Source organism: Columba livia, chromosome 27, assembly GCF_036013475.1.
Source record: "Columba livia isolate bColLiv1 breed racing homer chromosome 27, bColLiv1.pat.W.v2, whole genome shotgun sequence".
Taxonomy (NCBI): domain Eukaryota; kingdom Metazoa; phylum Chordata; class Aves; order Columbiformes; family Columbidae; genus Columba; species Columba livia.
Window position 1 is genome coordinate 3,131,124 of NC_088628.1, and position 16,017 is coordinate 3,147,140.

Sequence of the window (16,017 nt, forward strand, 5' to 3'; positions counted from 1 at the left end):
GATGGCGGCTGAGCAGCTGGCACAGCCGCCTGCCACATGTCCCTGTGCCATCTGGACTGTGCGGGTGGAGGTGACACGTGTGTCCCCATGTCCCCAGCTGGGGGGACACTGGCACTGGGGTGCTGGGGACCAGCCCTGCGTGGTGCATCGCCCCGACCTTGCCCGCAGGGACGTTACCCCCCCAGGAGAGCAGCTCAGGCCACATGTGTGGCCTTGCCCCCACTGTCCTCAGCCAGCCTGGGGGTCCCAGAGGGGCTGTCCTGGGGACCCTTTGTCCCCATCTGAGCTGGCACCAGATCCTCCTCTCCACAGCTGCTGCCGTTTGCTGGATCCATCCCATGTTTCGTTGCTTCATCTCCACCACCTGCCGAGTCCCACCCAGCGGGGGGGCGGATTTTGTCCCCAAATCCGTACCCACAGCGCCGGTCCCACAGCATCACCAGGAGCTGGGCTGAGAGCATTTTGCTCACCATTTCAGAACAGGCAATTTGATTTTGGTCGTAATCTCTTCCAGCACCGGGCTCGCTTACCCGCGCGGCTGTCGGCAGAGATTTCCCATCCCTAATTAATGCTCAGCGCATGCAGCGGCGATTCCCCCTGGGATGTTTCTCTCGCCTCCCTGTTTCCCGTCAAGATCAAGGGGATAAACCAATGGTTACCGGGAAAGCGAACGCTGCCCGTGGCTGAGGGACGTGGTGACAAGCCCTGAGCCAGCAGCAGTCGCAGCTTTGGGGGTGAATCCCCCCCAAACGCTGCCTGGGGGCCTGGGGGTGGCATTAGGGGTCATGTCACGAGTTCGGCAGCTCTCAGCCCAATGCCAAGCCCTGTCTATGGCAGCTTCTCTTGCGTGGTGTCACCAAACTGCTGGCTCCCTTGGCCAAATGTCCCTGAGCCAGCAAGAGGGGAGGTTTTGGGGTGCTGCAACCCTTTCTATTGGTGCAACTTCCACCATCCCCCTCCCATTCCCCACCTGCACCCCAAAATGCACCCGCAGCCCCGCGGGGTTACCTGCCAGGCCTGGGGGTGCGTGTTGCAGGTTGCTCCCCGCTGCCTGGCACGGCTGCTGCCTGCTTAATTGTGCTGAAAGCACAACAGATGGCAGAACGGTTTCAAGATGTTCTTTTGCAACATTTGGGTGCTGTCGGGCTCCCTCGCTCCAAGGAGGGAGGTTGGGAAGAGCGCCGTGTGTACTGGGGGGGGACGGTGACCCCAGCTGTGGTGGCCAAGTGTGGGGATATGGGGAATTAAAGGGAATTAAACCATTTGCTGGCCGCACACTGCATCGCTTTCTTTCCGCTGTAATCCCTGCCTGCACGGCCCGTCCTGCCTGCAGCTCCATCACCTTCCAACCGGTCCCGGGGACAAAAGCCCCTTTGCCAGCGCTGCCCATGGTGGGGACACATGCCGGTGGCAGCTGGTGGCAGCAGTCGGGTGCTGGGGTGTCACCTCCGTCCTGGGGGGTGTTAAGAGACCTTGTGGGTTCTTCCAGCGCATGGGGGTCTTGCCATCCCCCTGCAGCAGCCTGTCTATACTGGACTGGTACCATTTACAAGCACCCAGCCTGTCTGTACTGGACTGGTACCAGTTACCAGCACCCAGCCTGTCTGTACTGGACTCATACCAGTCACCAGCTTGTCTGTACTGGACTGGTACCAGTTACCAGCACCCAGCCTGTCTGTACTGAACTGGTACCAGTTACCAATGCCCAGCCTGTGTGTACTTGACTGGTACCAGTTACCAGCCTGTGTGTACTGGACTGGTACCAGTTACCAGCACCCAACCTGTCTGTACTGAACTAATACCAGTTACCAGAACCCAGCTTGTCTGGATTGGACTGGTACCAGTTACCAGCCTGTGTGTACTGGACTGGTACCAGTTACCAGCACCCAGCCTGTCTGTACTGGACTGGTACCAGTTACCAGACTGTGTGTACTGGACTGGTACCAGTTACCAGAGCCCAGCCTGTCTGTACTGGACTGGTACCAGTTACTAGACTGTGTGTACTGGACTGGTACCAGTTACCAGAGCCCAGCCTGTCTGTACTGGACTGGTACCAGTTAGCAGAACCCAGCCTGTCTGTACTGGACTGGTACCAGTTACCAGACTGTGTACTGGACTGGTACCAGTTACCAGCACCCAGCCTGTCTGTACTGGACTGGTACCAGTTACCAGCACCCAGCCTGTCTGTACTGGACTCATACCAGTCACCAGCTTGTCTGTACTGGACTGGTACCAGTTACCAGCACCCAGCCTGTCTGTACTGGACTGGTACCAGTTACCAGACTGTGTGTACTGGACTGGTACTAGTTAGCAGCACCCAGCCCAGCCGCGCAGCACCCCCCAGCAGCACACAGGGGAGAGGTGTATTAACGTGCGGATTTGATGAATTATTTATGAGGCAGGTGACCTCATTCATTCAGATTGATTTTCCTCCTTGTCACTCCAATTCCAGTGTGCTCCTGGAACCGGCGGGCGGGCGGCCCGGCAGGTACCGTGTCCGGGGACAGACGGGGACGGCTCTGCTCCCGGCACCAGCCAAAGGCCCTTGGCCAGCTCAGTAATAAATAGAATAGAATAGAATAGAATAGAATAGAATAGAATAGAATAGAATAGAATAGAATAGAAAAAATAAAATAAAATAAAATAAAAATAAAATAAAATAAAATAAAATAAAATAAAATAAAATAAAATAAAATAAAATAAAATAAAATAAAATAAAATAAATTATTATCAGCATCAACATGGGCATCCCCCAGCTGAGCATCCTCTGGCCGAGCATCGCCCCAGCGAAGCATCCGGCACTGCCTGATGCCAATTCCCTTAACGAACCTGCCGATCCCCTGAATTCCCCACCGCGCCAGTGATGTCTAATGAATCCGGGCCCGTGGCGGATCAGCGGGGCGGCTGCCTGTCGCTATTGCTGCCTGACAATGGGAAGCTCCCGGCCCCGCTCCCCGAGAGCTCTATTAGCCCAAATATTTGGTTCCCGTCTCCAGGGTGACGGGGTTGCCAGCGCTCACCCACATCCCTCCTTTGATCATTTTCCTCTTGATCTCCAGCCCGCCGGTTCCCGGGCTCCTCGCTGCCTCCCTCGTCTCACAGGGATGCAGGAGCTGGTGGTGATGAGGATGCTGTGGTGGGGATGAAGGCGGGAGCAGGGGGATGGAGATGGGGGTCGGGGGGTGAAGGCAGAGCTGGGGGTGAGGAAGATGAGGGCCAGGGGATGAAGTGGGGAATGAAGACCCTCCCTGGGGAGGGCTGATGGGGAGCACAGGGAACATGTGCATCCTCTGGGCAAAAGGGCTGTGGACAAACAGCTTCCCTTGGCTGCACCTCCCATTTTTTCCCCTTTTGGCCCATTTTCACCCTGCCTTGCATACGGAGGCTGCAAAACAGGAGATGGGGCCTTGATCCTCGCCTCTCAGGGACCAATTGCCTGGTTGCAGACTCAAGAAGCTGATGCAAACCTCATGGCTACAACCACCATCTCCCCATGGCGACAAACACCATCTCCCCATGGCCTCCACCATCATCTCCCCATGGCCACAACCACCATCTCTCCATGGTGACAACTACCATCTCCCCATGGACTCCACCATCATCTCCCCATGACCACAATTACCATCTCCCCTTGGCCTCCACCATCTCTCCATGGCCACAACCACCATCTCCCCATGGCCTCCACCATCATCTCCCCATTTTCAAAACCATAGTCTCCTCACGGCCACAGCCATCATTTCACCATGATGACAACCACCATCTCCCCATGGCCTCCACCATCATCTCCCCATTTTCAAAACCATAGTCTCCTCACGGCCACAGCCATCATTTCACCATGATGACAACCACCATCTCCCCATGGTCTTTACCACCATCTCCCCATGGCCTCCACCGTCCCCATGGTCTTCACCACCATCTCCCGATGTACAGGCAGGGCAGTTCAAAGACCACAGACAGGAGGACAGACACGGGTGGCACCACGGTCCCTCCACCCTGCTGGGACAGTGACACAGCATCATAGCAGAAGCTGGAGGATTGATGCAGCTTCGCCCCCACCTTCCCCCCTCCCACGCACCCTTTCTAGAACAAGATTTTCCCAGCCCGGGGAGCCAAATGGAGCCATCGGCAGCCCAGGCTTGTTTCCTTCCCTCCCAAAATCCAGCCGGGTCCAACACCAGCTCTTGGCAGAGGGGATGGAGCCGGGAAATTTGGCTTTCCTGTGCCCAGTGTCTTCCCAAGAGAAAGGGGAATTTTGGAGCCAGACAGGCTCAGCTCCAAAATCTCCCAGGATTTGGCTGTGGCAGGGGAGGGACCGACAGCACCGAGCGATTTCTAAGCAGAGGTTTTTTTCAAAAACAAAACGAAATCTTTGCCAGAAAATGTTATTTCGATCGCTTCAGCAACCGCAAGTCGTTTTGAAGCGGCGCTTTGTGTTCAGAAGGACCCAAATATAAAGGAGATGGGGAAAGAAAAGAGCCTGGCCCAGCTCCCCACCACCTCCCAGCCCCTCGTGCAGGATCCGGCCGGGTGGGCTGGGCAAAGGCCCAAGGGTGGGGGGAGACGCTGGGGTCCCATGTGGGGCTGGACCAGGAGGGATGTCATAAGGACCAGAAGGGACCAGGAGGGACATTGTCATGGGGCCAGGAAGGACATGGTTGCAGGACCAGAGGAACGTTGTTGCACGGGGCCAGGAAGGATCAGGAAAGACCAGGAGGGACAGCGCTGTGCGGCCAGGAGGGACATTATTACATGGGACCAGGAGGGACCAAAGGGGACCAGGAGGGACCATTAGGGTCCAGGAGGACCAAGGGGACATCATTGCTCAGGACTAGGAGAGATGTTGTGTGGGAAGAGGAGTGACACAGCTGGAGAATCAGGAAGGACATCATTGCAGGACCAGGAGGGACCATGAGGGACATCAGTGAGGAACCCGGGGGGACATCATTGCAGGACCAGGAGGGACCATGAGGGACATCAGTGGAGACCCAGGAGGGACATCATTGCAGGACCAGGAAAACCTGAAGGGACCATTAGGGACACGGCTGCAGGGCCAGGAGGGACCTTATCAGAGACATCACCAGAGGACCATCAGACACCGGGCGGGCCATGGCCAGAGAGCTGGGTGGACCGAGAGGGACACTGTCACCAGTGGGAGCAGCCGAGGACACGGCGGGAAGCGGCGGGCAGGCGGTGGGGGCGGCGGGAGCGACGTGCTCGCCCGCACTTTGCTGCACGCTGGTGATTAAGTTGCTTCCCTTCGTTATGGTCCCTCGGGGAGGTGTTAAACAGCTGCTAATAAAGATGGATGTTTCTGAAGTGCTGTCTCTGGAGTCTTTATATCCACGGAATTTCGGGAAAAGCCACAGAGGTGCCTGGAGCCACCGGCCAGAGCAGCGACATTGCTGCGCCAAACACCCCACACCGAGGGTTGTGCCTTTGGGGTGAGATCTCCATCACGGGGGTGATGATGGGGATGCTGGAGAAGGTTTCTTTGGGGATGCAGAGGTTGGCCCTGAGCCCGGAGATGCCCTGGCGGGGAGAAGAGTGACCCAAAGGGTTTTTGGGGGGGGAAAAACGATGGGAAGAGAAGGAGAAACCCAGCAGCAACTGCCCATTAAAATTCATGAAACCTGTTAAAAGCAGAAAGCAGCGCGAGCTCCTGGCTGCTGGTGACAAAGGAGGTGCGGGGGGCGTTGGTGACAGCTCCCTACATCTGCAAACTCAGGATTGAAACAACCCCCCCCAAGTCTCAAGCCGGGCTCCATCTGGGTGACACGTTAACGAAGAGGGGACTTCATTAGTGCCCGCTAATGAGGTTTGGTACCTTCACCTCCAGCCATATCCCTGGAGCAAGATAACCCTGTCCCCTCCCCGGGGACCCCCAAAACTCTGCTCCCTGGATGGCGATTTGCATCTTGGAGCTGGTTTGTTTTCCCTTTCTCATATATTTTTAGCCCCCCCACCACCCCACACACGCAACCCCCCTCCCAGCTGCCTGCAAACGGGTTTAACAAGCCACAGCGCATTTCCCTCGCCATAATTAGCAACGTTTCTGCAGGCAAATGGCAGTCAGGAGTGGAAGTGGCATTTCCTTAATTAAAACAATTAATTAGGGTGGGGTGAGAGGGAAGATAAAATAACTTCCCCATAGAAATGGCTCTGGGAGCAGCCGGTCTCCAATGGCAGTACCAGGGATATGGCATCCCCGGGGTGACGGTCACGGGGGTCCCTGTGGGTGCCACCACTGGGCGTCCCAGGGTGCCCCTTGAGCCCTGGTCTCAGCTCCCTGCCCTGCAAGGACCGGCTGCTTGTCCCCAAATGTCACCGTCCCCACACCGGCCGGGCCCTGGCGGAGCATCCCGGTGATGCGGGCGTCGTGCCGGCCCCAGTTCTTCACCCGAGTATAAATATCCGCGTGTTACTTAGCGACTAATTGCACAGAGCGCAACAGCGGGGGGGTGCCAGCCCCTAATGAGGATCTGGATTCACAAGCTGCTAATTACCCCTGTGCCGAGCTGCTGCGGTGCTCCCACTGGGGTCTGTCCGTCCGTCCGGATCCCACCCACATCCCTTACAGCATCCCCCAGCCTGAGACCCCACTGACGGGGTTTTTTGGGGCAGATGGGAGGCCAAGTCCAAGGGTGTTCCCATATGGGCCCCCTCTCCTAGGGCAGGTGCTCTCTGGCACCCGCATCCCGGGATGCTCCTGGCTTGCCGCAGAGCTGGTGGCATCCTTTTGGGCGGTGGTTGAAGACCAGAGGGTCCTCAGCAGCACCCTGAGGTGGGCTCCATCCCTACATGGCCTTGGCAGGGGCGGCAGAAGCAGCTCCACAGTCAGGGAGATGCAGGGTGGTACGATGGCATCTCAGGAGCTTGTCCATCCGTCTGGCTGCAGGACACACGGCTGGCGAGGCTGCGCTGCTCTCACTGCTGCTCATCGGGGGTGCTGGGGAGCCGGAGGGGTGAGTGTGGGTGTGGGTGTGAGTGTGCACGAGTGTGTGCATACACGGGTGCATGCAGAGGTAGACACATGCATGGCTGCATGCAGAGGTGTGTCTGTGCGCAGGTGGGTACATGCAGAGGTAGACGCATGCACAGATGCATGCAGAGGTGAATGTATGCACAAGTGAGTGCATGCAGAGGTAGATGCATGCATGGGTGCATGCAGAGGTGTGTGTGTGCATGGGTGAGTGCATGCAGAGGTAGATGCATGCATGGGTGCATGCAGAGGTGTGTGTGTGCATGGGTGAGTGCATGCAGAGGTGTGTATGTGCATGGGTGAGTGCATGCAGAGGTAGATGCATACATGGGTGCATGCAGAGATGAATGTGTGCAAGGGTGAGTGCATGCAGAAGTAGACGCATGCATGGGTGCATGCAGAGGTGGATGTATGCACTGGTGAATGCATGCAGAGATGTGTGCACACACAGGTGCTCAGGGGTGTCTGTGTGTACATGGGGGTGTGCACGCAAGCCCGATGGGCTGGTGTTTAAATCAAGGCCCTTCCATGTGCTGGCGGAGCCGCCCCAGCCGGCTGGTGGGACCCCCGCAATGCTGCCCCTTCCCCAGTGACATGTTTCCCTGTTGCTGAGCTGCTCCATCCCCAGGTTGAACCGGGGCCTTTTCCTTCATCCCAGAGGCACCACCACTCCCCAGTTCCCTCTGGTCCCCCCAGCCAAGCTCGGGTGCTCCCTGGCACTGCTTTCTGGGGTTGCCTTTCCCCAGAGCGAGATGCACAGGATTCGGGGTACCCGGGAGCATCATTCTGGGCTCAGCATCTCCCGTGGGAGGGGACATGCTTCTTTTTCCAGGCTCCAAGCACAGCGGGGATGGCAGAAAGCAAGTCCCGGGTAAATATCTCCCGGCGGGTGCGTGCGGGGATGCTGCCTTCAGAGGATTTACAGCTTCAAAGCCTCGGCCTCAAAGCCTGCAAATATCTTTTCATCATTTCAGCCGCGGTCTAATTACCCGGCTGGCCGCCGGCGCTGGCTGGCTCTTCCAGGTACGGCCTCCCCTTAATAGCTGGGATTTATTATTTAAATGTCAATTTTCAGCTCTCGTTTCCCGTTCAGGCTTGAAGGGCGCCTGTGGGGTGCAGGGGATTTACACCCAAAAATCTGAGCACCCTGAACTGCAGGCACCTGATGTTCATGCTCTCAGCCGTGCTGAGTTATTAATTAAAGGCAAGGTATCATTCCCCGCTTCATCTGGGGTGTAATTAGATTGCCGGGATGCCGGGAAGCGGCGCTGGTTAATGCTTTGCCAAGGGGGAGATGAAGGGAACCGGAGACATCCCAGCCGAACCGCTACATCCCACCGCGGATGCAAAATTTGGGGGGTTTCTGCTCCACCAAGGCACCAGCTCCCACTCGGAGGGCTGGTGAGCATTGGTGCCAGCCAGTTGTGTGCGTTGGCACCGAGCTCCGGTACCGGTGATTTACCATAGACACGGACCCCGCCAAGCCTGGGTCGGTGCTGTGATGGATGTGGGGAGCAGCCCCAGCCGCCAGCTCCCGTTAATTATTTGCTTTGGATTGATGAGAAATTACAACCCCCACTAAGGATGGCGGTCGGCTCACCTCGGTTTCGGTGACGCCAGGGTCAGCGCTGGCTGTGACACTTTTTGGAGGGGCCGCCTTTCCCCGCAGCCGCCTCAGCCAGGAGGATAATTTATGGTTTCGTATCAGCGCCGCTATCTTGGAGCCTTTCCAGCCTCCTCTTCCCTCTCCCTGCACCGCTTTTCCTCGAAAGCCGCCTTCCCAGGCCGGGATCCAGCTCCTCACCAGCTCCCCAGGATCCTGCTGCCCTTCGGGGAAACCTGGGTCCAGGTTGTGATGAACCCACGTGTGTGCGGAGCTGTGCCAGGGCTCAGCACGGCTCTGGCACCGGCTGAGCCAGTTCCTGCTCCCATTAAGGATGCTCTGGTGCTCCAGGCACAGGACAGCCCTGTGCCCATGGTATAGGACCCGCCTTCCAGCCCCCAGAGCCCACTGGGGACACATATCCACTCCGGAGCCCCATAGGAACCCCAGCACCCACGTGCCGAGTGTGACTTTAAGGTGCCAAATTGCCATTTGGTAATTAGAAGACCCTGTGGAAGTGGAGTGTGGTGTCTGGAGGGTCGGCCACCCGCAGTGGTGTCCCAGCAGCCAGGCAAACAGCCCCAGTGCCACCAGTGCGGGGGAGATTTCGGTGGATTTGGGTGTTTTCGCGGTGGCTGTGTCCTTGGGGAGCTCTTTGCAGCTGGAGGAAAAGAGAGGAGAGGCAGAGATGGGAGCAGGAGGCTAAAACAGGCAGAGCCACAGGGATGCAACACCAGTGCCCAGAGGCCACGGTGATGGGCAGGGGACACGGGAGGGAGCGCGGTGACAACCACGGCACCGGCAGGGTTAAGGCGAGTAGCCACAGGCAGAGCCCTGCCAGGGGGATTAGCCACGTCCCTCCGGTGCTGGCAATTCCCTGCCTTGTCCATCGATCCCTGCGAGGTGTTAAGAGAAGCTGGAGCATCGATCGGAGCAAAGCCCTGGGCGGCAGTGAGGCCAAAGGCTTCCCTGGGCGGAGACACGCAGGATCCAGCTTTGGGGGGCTGGAAGGCAAAGTGGGGAGCGTTCCCGGGGACAAAGGTTGGGGACACACAACCGTGTGATGCTTGGCCATGGGAAATGCCACCGAAACGTCCCCGCGCCTGCCAGGCACCCGCGGCGTGCCCGCTGGCACTTGAGCGCTGCAAACTGCTCGCTGGAGTGCGTCCCGGGCGCTGGCGGTGACAGACGGGGACGTTAAACAAGCCGTGGGCTGATGGCCAAAGCAACCAGCCCTGCTGGTCCCGCGGTGGCCAGGGGGGGGTTTATCGCCCTCCCCGGGGTGCGGTGGGTACCGGAGCATCACCCCGACTCGTGGGGTTGGGAACCACTCTGCCAGTGGATAAATAACACACAATTGAAAAGGAAAAAATAGGATTCCATCTTCCTGAAAAGAAAGGAAAGGGTAAAGACAAAAGAGGCCGTTTACCAACCGGCTGGCAGCCCGGGGAAAATTGCTATCATGGTAAAAAATCACAGGGGAAGGGAAGGGAAGGGAAGGGAAGGGAAGGAAAGGAAAGGAAAGGAAAGGAAAGGAAAGGAAAGGAAAAAGGGTTGACCTTAACTCCAGTCCTCAGACAGGGAAAACGGGCAGGATTTTCACCATTTAATTGAGGGGTTTTAACCATTTGGGGCAATTTCTTTGCTCCACTTTGAAGCTGGGAGTGCATAATTTTTTACCAACCCACTGTAATAATAATATCATAATTAATAATAATAAAACCCCCAGCTTCTTCCAGTCCAATTGTCCTTGGATATCGTGAATTTGACCTTTGTTTAGGGAACAGAGCCGAGTGTGTGTCCCTGGCTCCTGGGCTTTTATCCTCTTGGAGTGGGGACATCAGAGCTACAGGATTGGGCTGAAAGCTGCTAAATAGGTGATGGGGGGGAATACAAAATAAACGTCAGGATGGGTTCAGCAGCCCACTCTGAGTTGGCACGGTTATTTTGGGTGAAACTCTCGTGATTTCTTTTCTCTCCTGGCTGTGGGAGGGGATTGAGGGGATTCAACCCCCCCAAACCTCAGGACTTGTCTCTGCAGTGAGTGTTGCCTGAGCTACCCCGGGGGGGTTGGAAAATGCTTTGGCTTGGGCTGCGGCGCCCGGCGAGCGCCGGTGTTAACCACGCTTGAGGGGAAAATCACAATCGCTGGGGGGGCCGGTGCCTCCCCGGCCAGAGCTGCTCTGCCAAAGGGCACCCAAGCCGGGAGGGACGGTGGCATCGGTGCCAGCTGCCATGGGAACAGCTCGTCTGGGGGGGGTTAAGCTGGTGGTTGAGTTTGGGAGGGGTCCCTTGGTCATGGTGCTTTGGGGAAACTGAGGCATGGGGTGGGAATGAGGGGTTTCCAAGGTGGGGGAGTGAGATGCAATAGTGTTGGAGGGTGGATGGGGTTTTCCCCAGTGGGGAAATCCCCTCCACCCCCCCAAAAGCCTTCGCTCTGCTCCTCTTCCTCAGCAGGAGACTGAAATCCAAAGGGTTTTGTCCTCGTTGGGAGAAAAGGGAAAGAAAGGCTGGGGAGGAGCGAGGATGGGCGACAGCTCCGCAGAGGAAAAGGTGAGTGTGGCAAAGCCCCATAGGCAGGGACCCGAGGGGACAGAGACCTCATGGGGTCCCCCCAGTGTTCTGCCATCACCAGAGGGAGGAAGTAGAACAGAAAGTCTTGGGGTTGGGAAAAGCTCCGGGTGGAAACGGAGCAGGAGAGACCTGAAGGGGAGCTTAAAAATAGCCCTGGGTCAGTGGGGGGATATGGGGTGATATGGGGACAGGCTGGGGTGTGGGGACGGCTGGGAGCGAAAAACTGGGCACATCTGGATGGGGGAGCTGGGTGGCAGTGAGAACAGCTGGTTTGGGGCATGGCGACAGCAGCTGGATGGGTGGTGGCCTTGGGGTGGCAATGGGAACAGCTGGGGTGGGATTGTGTGGGGCACATCTGGATGGGAGAGCCCTGGGATGGTGGGGAGAGCAGCTGGAGGGGCTGTGAAGGGCTGGCAATGGGAACAGCTGGATGTGGCCTTGGGGAACAGCTGGATGGGAGAGCCCGGTGATGGTGGTGGCCGTGGCTGGGTGACACTCATGGGGACAAGGGGCTGTCACCAGGCCAAACAGGGGTTCAGTTCCTTCCCAGCCACCCCCAGAGCAGCCACGGAGGGTTTTCCTCTTTCCGGATGAACTTGATGAAGTTACTGCTCATCTCCTGGAGCAGGGAGAGGCAGCAGGGTGGCGGGAACGAGGTCATTAAAGCAGAAAGAAAAATACATTAGAAATGTTCAACTGCTCAGTCTAGCCTGAAATGTGCTTAAATCAGCTCCGAGTAAACAATGAGATGGGATTAATCGCAATTAGTTTTCATTAGGAAGGCGGCATCCCCCTCCTCTGCTCCCCAAGGGCTGCTCCCTGCCTTGTTGGGGACATGAAGATCACCTGGATGGATCCAGCCCTGGGCAGGTGGGTGACAACATCCTTCCTGAGCTTGGTGGCTGAGGGGAACCGCTTTATCTGCACTGAGGCAGCTGCCGGAGCTTCAAAGGGAACCTGTAAATCCGGCGTATGCAAAACCCCAGCCGGCATCGCAGATAAACGGGGATGTGGCTTGTCGGCCTCTGCCAGCCCACGGCTGCTGCAGCGGTGCTCGGCCTTGGGAAAATGCTCAGCCTCAGGGTGGTGCTTGGCTCTGGGATGATGCTTGACTGGGATAATGCTTGGCCTTGGGGTGACGCTTGGCCTTGGGGTGATGCTCGGCTCCAGGACAATGCTCTGTCTCAGGGCGATGCTCAGCCTTAGGGTGATGCTCAGGTCCAGGACGATGTTCAGCCCTGCAGTGATGCCCAGCCTTGGGCGATGCGTGACCCAGGGCAATACTTGGCCTTGCGGTGACACGCAGCCTCAGCACAGCCTCAGTTTTTCAGTCCCCCGCTTCAGGCAGGACTTTCAGGGACAGGGATGAGCCAGCAGAGCTCTCGGAGATGCCTCAGGAAGGGGTGAGGACGCCGTGTCCTCCATGCCCGGCAGCTCCCAGTGCTGAGAGTGGGTACTGTGCAAACGCTGCAGGTGGCCCCGTGGTTTGGGGACACCCCAGTGACCGCGTGTCCCTCGGAGGCTGGTGGGTGGGTGGCTGACATGAGTCACCAGGTCTCAGCTCAACACCCACATCCCAAAACACTCCCAGGCAGAGCTCTCAGGATGGACAGAAGGGACCAGAACGGGGCAAATTCAGTGGGTTTTGGGGCTTCCTCTTGTGTATGCAGCACCTCCCTCCCACCGGGAGCTGCCGTGTCCAGCAGCTCATCGCCTTCTCTCCGACAGGTAGTGATTTGTAAATATTTAAAAACCCAACTCAAATTGCCGGTTTGCGGCGCGGCCCCGGCTGCTGCTGCTCTGGGTGGGCGAGGGGGTGGGTGAGCCCCTTCTCCCGGCACCCACATCACAGGGTGCCCTCGTTACCAAGAGTGATTAATCTCTTGTGCATCATCCACATCTGTGTACCCGTGGGGTCCTTTTCCTCCGCCCCCCGGCCCGCAGCCCCCATCATTAGCACCCAGAAAATGTTGGGTTTCTGGCTGGGAAAACACAGCAGATATGTACATTAAACATCAAATTATAAAATTAACAGATTCAAACTGAGGATGATTTGCATGTGCAAATTAACTTAATTACCACTCTTCCTCCCCGAGCGCCACGGCGTGCCGGGGAAGGGCCGGGCACAGCCACGGCCGGCGGCAGGTGCTGGGGACCCAGTGGCATCTTTTTTGGGGGGGCCGGTGCCAGCTGGGGACATTTGGGGGCTGACGGCGGTGCTGCCAGCCGTGCGCACACAGGGACACGCGTGTGCACACAAACACACACGTGTGCACATACCCGTGCCCAGCGGCACAAAGGCGGCTCTGTGGTGGGTACCCGGCTCCCGGCACAGGTGGGTGGCGTTGGCACGGGCTGTGTGCGGGCAGCCTGCCCGCGGGGCTGCCTGCCTGCGAGCTGCCTGCGAGCTGCCTGCGAGCTGCCTGCAGAGCTGCCTGCCTGCCCTGCTGCAAGCACCCAGCGCTGCAGAGTCGGGGCACCCAGCACCCGGCTCCCAAAACCTGCCCCGGTGGCCTCGGCTGCAGCTGGAAGGGCTGGGGAGGTGCGGTGCCTGTGCTGCAGGGTGTGCATGTGCATGTACATGTAGGCACACGCATGTAGATATGTGCATGCACACATGTGCGTGTGCATGGATGCATGCACACAGTTGCACATACACGTATGTATGTACATACACGTATGTATGCACCTATGCACACACATCTACACACATGTGCAGACATGCACATGCACCACACATGTGTGTACATACTCATGTGCACACACACATGCATGTACACATATACACACAGGCACATACACCTGTGCAGGCACACACATGTGCATGCACACACGTGCATGCACACACATGCACACACGCATGCACACACATACACACACATGCACACACATACACACATGCACATACACCTCTGCATGCACACCCATGTACATACACACACATGCATGCACACCCATGTGCACATATGCTCATGCATGGACATACACACACGTTAACACACGTGCACACATGCACATGCACACATGCATGCACATACACACACACATTTACACACATGCAGCTGGCCAAGGAGAAAGGCTCAGCCTGGATTGGATGCCGTGCAATTCCCAGTTTTCCCAGTGCAGCCCATTAAGAGCTGCTGGACAAAGAAGGGCCTTCCCGCAGGTGCAGGCAGGCAGTGAGCAGCAGCTAATTAGGAGCCAGGCAATTAGCCGGGGTTAAGCTGGCTGCTTGGGGCAGGGCTGACAGCGGGCAGGGGGGTGATCATGGCAGGAACAGAACTGCGTGTCCTGTCTGGCCCCCCGAGCCGAGCCCAGGAAGGGCTGCCGGGGGACGGGTGGGTACAGCGGATGTCCCCAAGGAAATGATGCCCATGGCTGGTCGTCACCCATGGAGGGAGCACGGGGAGGACCCTCCAGCCATGGTACCTGATCCCCCTGAGCTACCGTGCCCAGTGCCACCACCCCCCTGGCTCTGGAGGGACAGCTGGTGTCCATGTCCCCTGACACGCCGTGCCCCAGGGCCCTTTGGGGACCAGCCCTGAACTCTTGCCCCCTAAGGTGTGGAAAGGGGACAGGGTGCTATTGGGGGTCTGCCACACGCAAACAGGCATCCCTGTCCTGTGGAGTGGACCCTCTCAGGGTCCTGATCTGGGCTGGGGACCCCAGTGAGGATGGGGGCTGCTGTGAAGGCCGATCCCGCTTTGGGAACCCCTCAACACCCTGCAGCAGGGAACAGTGCTGCTCATCACACGCCTGGCTGCGGGATTTCCAACGAGCCAATTAGCTCCTCTGCAACTTGCTCTATTTCCAAAAGGTCAAATAAACCCCACAGCCCAGGAATAAATCTCGATGTGGAGGCTGAGGCTGAGAATAGCCCCCCCCCCAGAGCCATGATTTTCCAGATTCCCAGCCAAAATCCCAGCCTGGGAGGATTCCTGTGGCCACCATGGCCATGGGACATTGGGGTGATGTGGGACATGGGGTGATGTGGGACGTCGGGTGATGTGGGATGTCGGGGTGCCGTGAGATGTTGGCGATGTTCAGCAAAAAGCATCTCAGCGATACTTGGAGAAAGAACAGGAATCTGGGAGGAATTAATGCAAAGGAGTGTTAATTGGCCTTAACTAGCCTAACTTTGGCTAGCACAGGGAGCTGAGGGCCAGGGGGTGTGTGAACAGGTCAAGGCACTTGGCGGTGTCCCCTTGGTGTCCCCCTGGGGACCGTGACTCAGGCACTGAGTCACGGCCACAGTTTCCTTCCCCAGACCCCACACGGGCAGCCCAGTGTCCCCCCCGGGGGCGGCTGTCCCCTCCCCACCCTGGGGACCGAGAGGAGAGGCAGGAAGGGCTGAATCACCGGCAGCGTGAGAAACGTCCTGCTGGCCGGGCCGGCTGAGCACCGGGCACAGCTCAGCGCACCGATGGCACCGACACAGGTGGGATCGGCAGGATCCGCGCGTGGCTGCTCCGTGACACCAATGCTGGGGACGGTGGCATCGCCCACGGTGAACCCCTGCACCCGTGGGGGGGCTGAGCTGAGATTTCCCAGCCCCGGGGGGTTGGGTTATTTCTGACTGCCCTGATTTGGAGAAAGTTCAGCTAAAATGGGCTGGGGAAGCAGATGGTGGCAGGGGGATGGTGGTGAAGCATTAAAGCAGTGAAAGCAAAGCACCTTCACCTGCCGCGCTCGGCCCCCACCCTGTGTGCCACCCCGGGCACCCACCCTGGCATCCCCTGCACCCTGGGGTGGGTGGGGAGGTCACCCAGGGGTGGGTACGCACCCAGGCCTTCCCCTGCTGTGGTCGGGCAGCACCCGTGGGGCACAGGGCAGCTCTGAGCCCTTGCTATGAGGGGAAACT

At 58.1% G+C, this 16,017-nt stretch overlaps 1 long non-coding RNA gene across 3 annotated transcripts; it reads left to right on the top strand.

Moving 5' to 3' along the window:
- Positions 1–6,500: 6,500 nt before the first annotated feature.
- On the top strand, positions 6,501–11,915 carry LOC135576509 (uncharacterized). Of its 3 annotated transcripts, none has more exons than XR_010468313.1 (4): positions 6,501–6,781; positions 6,896–10,047; positions 11,037–11,135; positions 11,707–11,915. It is a non-coding gene; the product is annotated as an uncharacterized LOC135576509 (long non-coding RNA). The 3 variants fall into 3 exon arrangements; XR_010468315.1 differs by having other exon boundaries at positions 6,896–8,002; XR_010468314.1 differs by having other exon boundaries at positions 6,896–8,002; positions 11,040–11,135.
- The last annotated feature ends 4,102 nt before the right edge of the window (positions 11,916–16,017 follow it).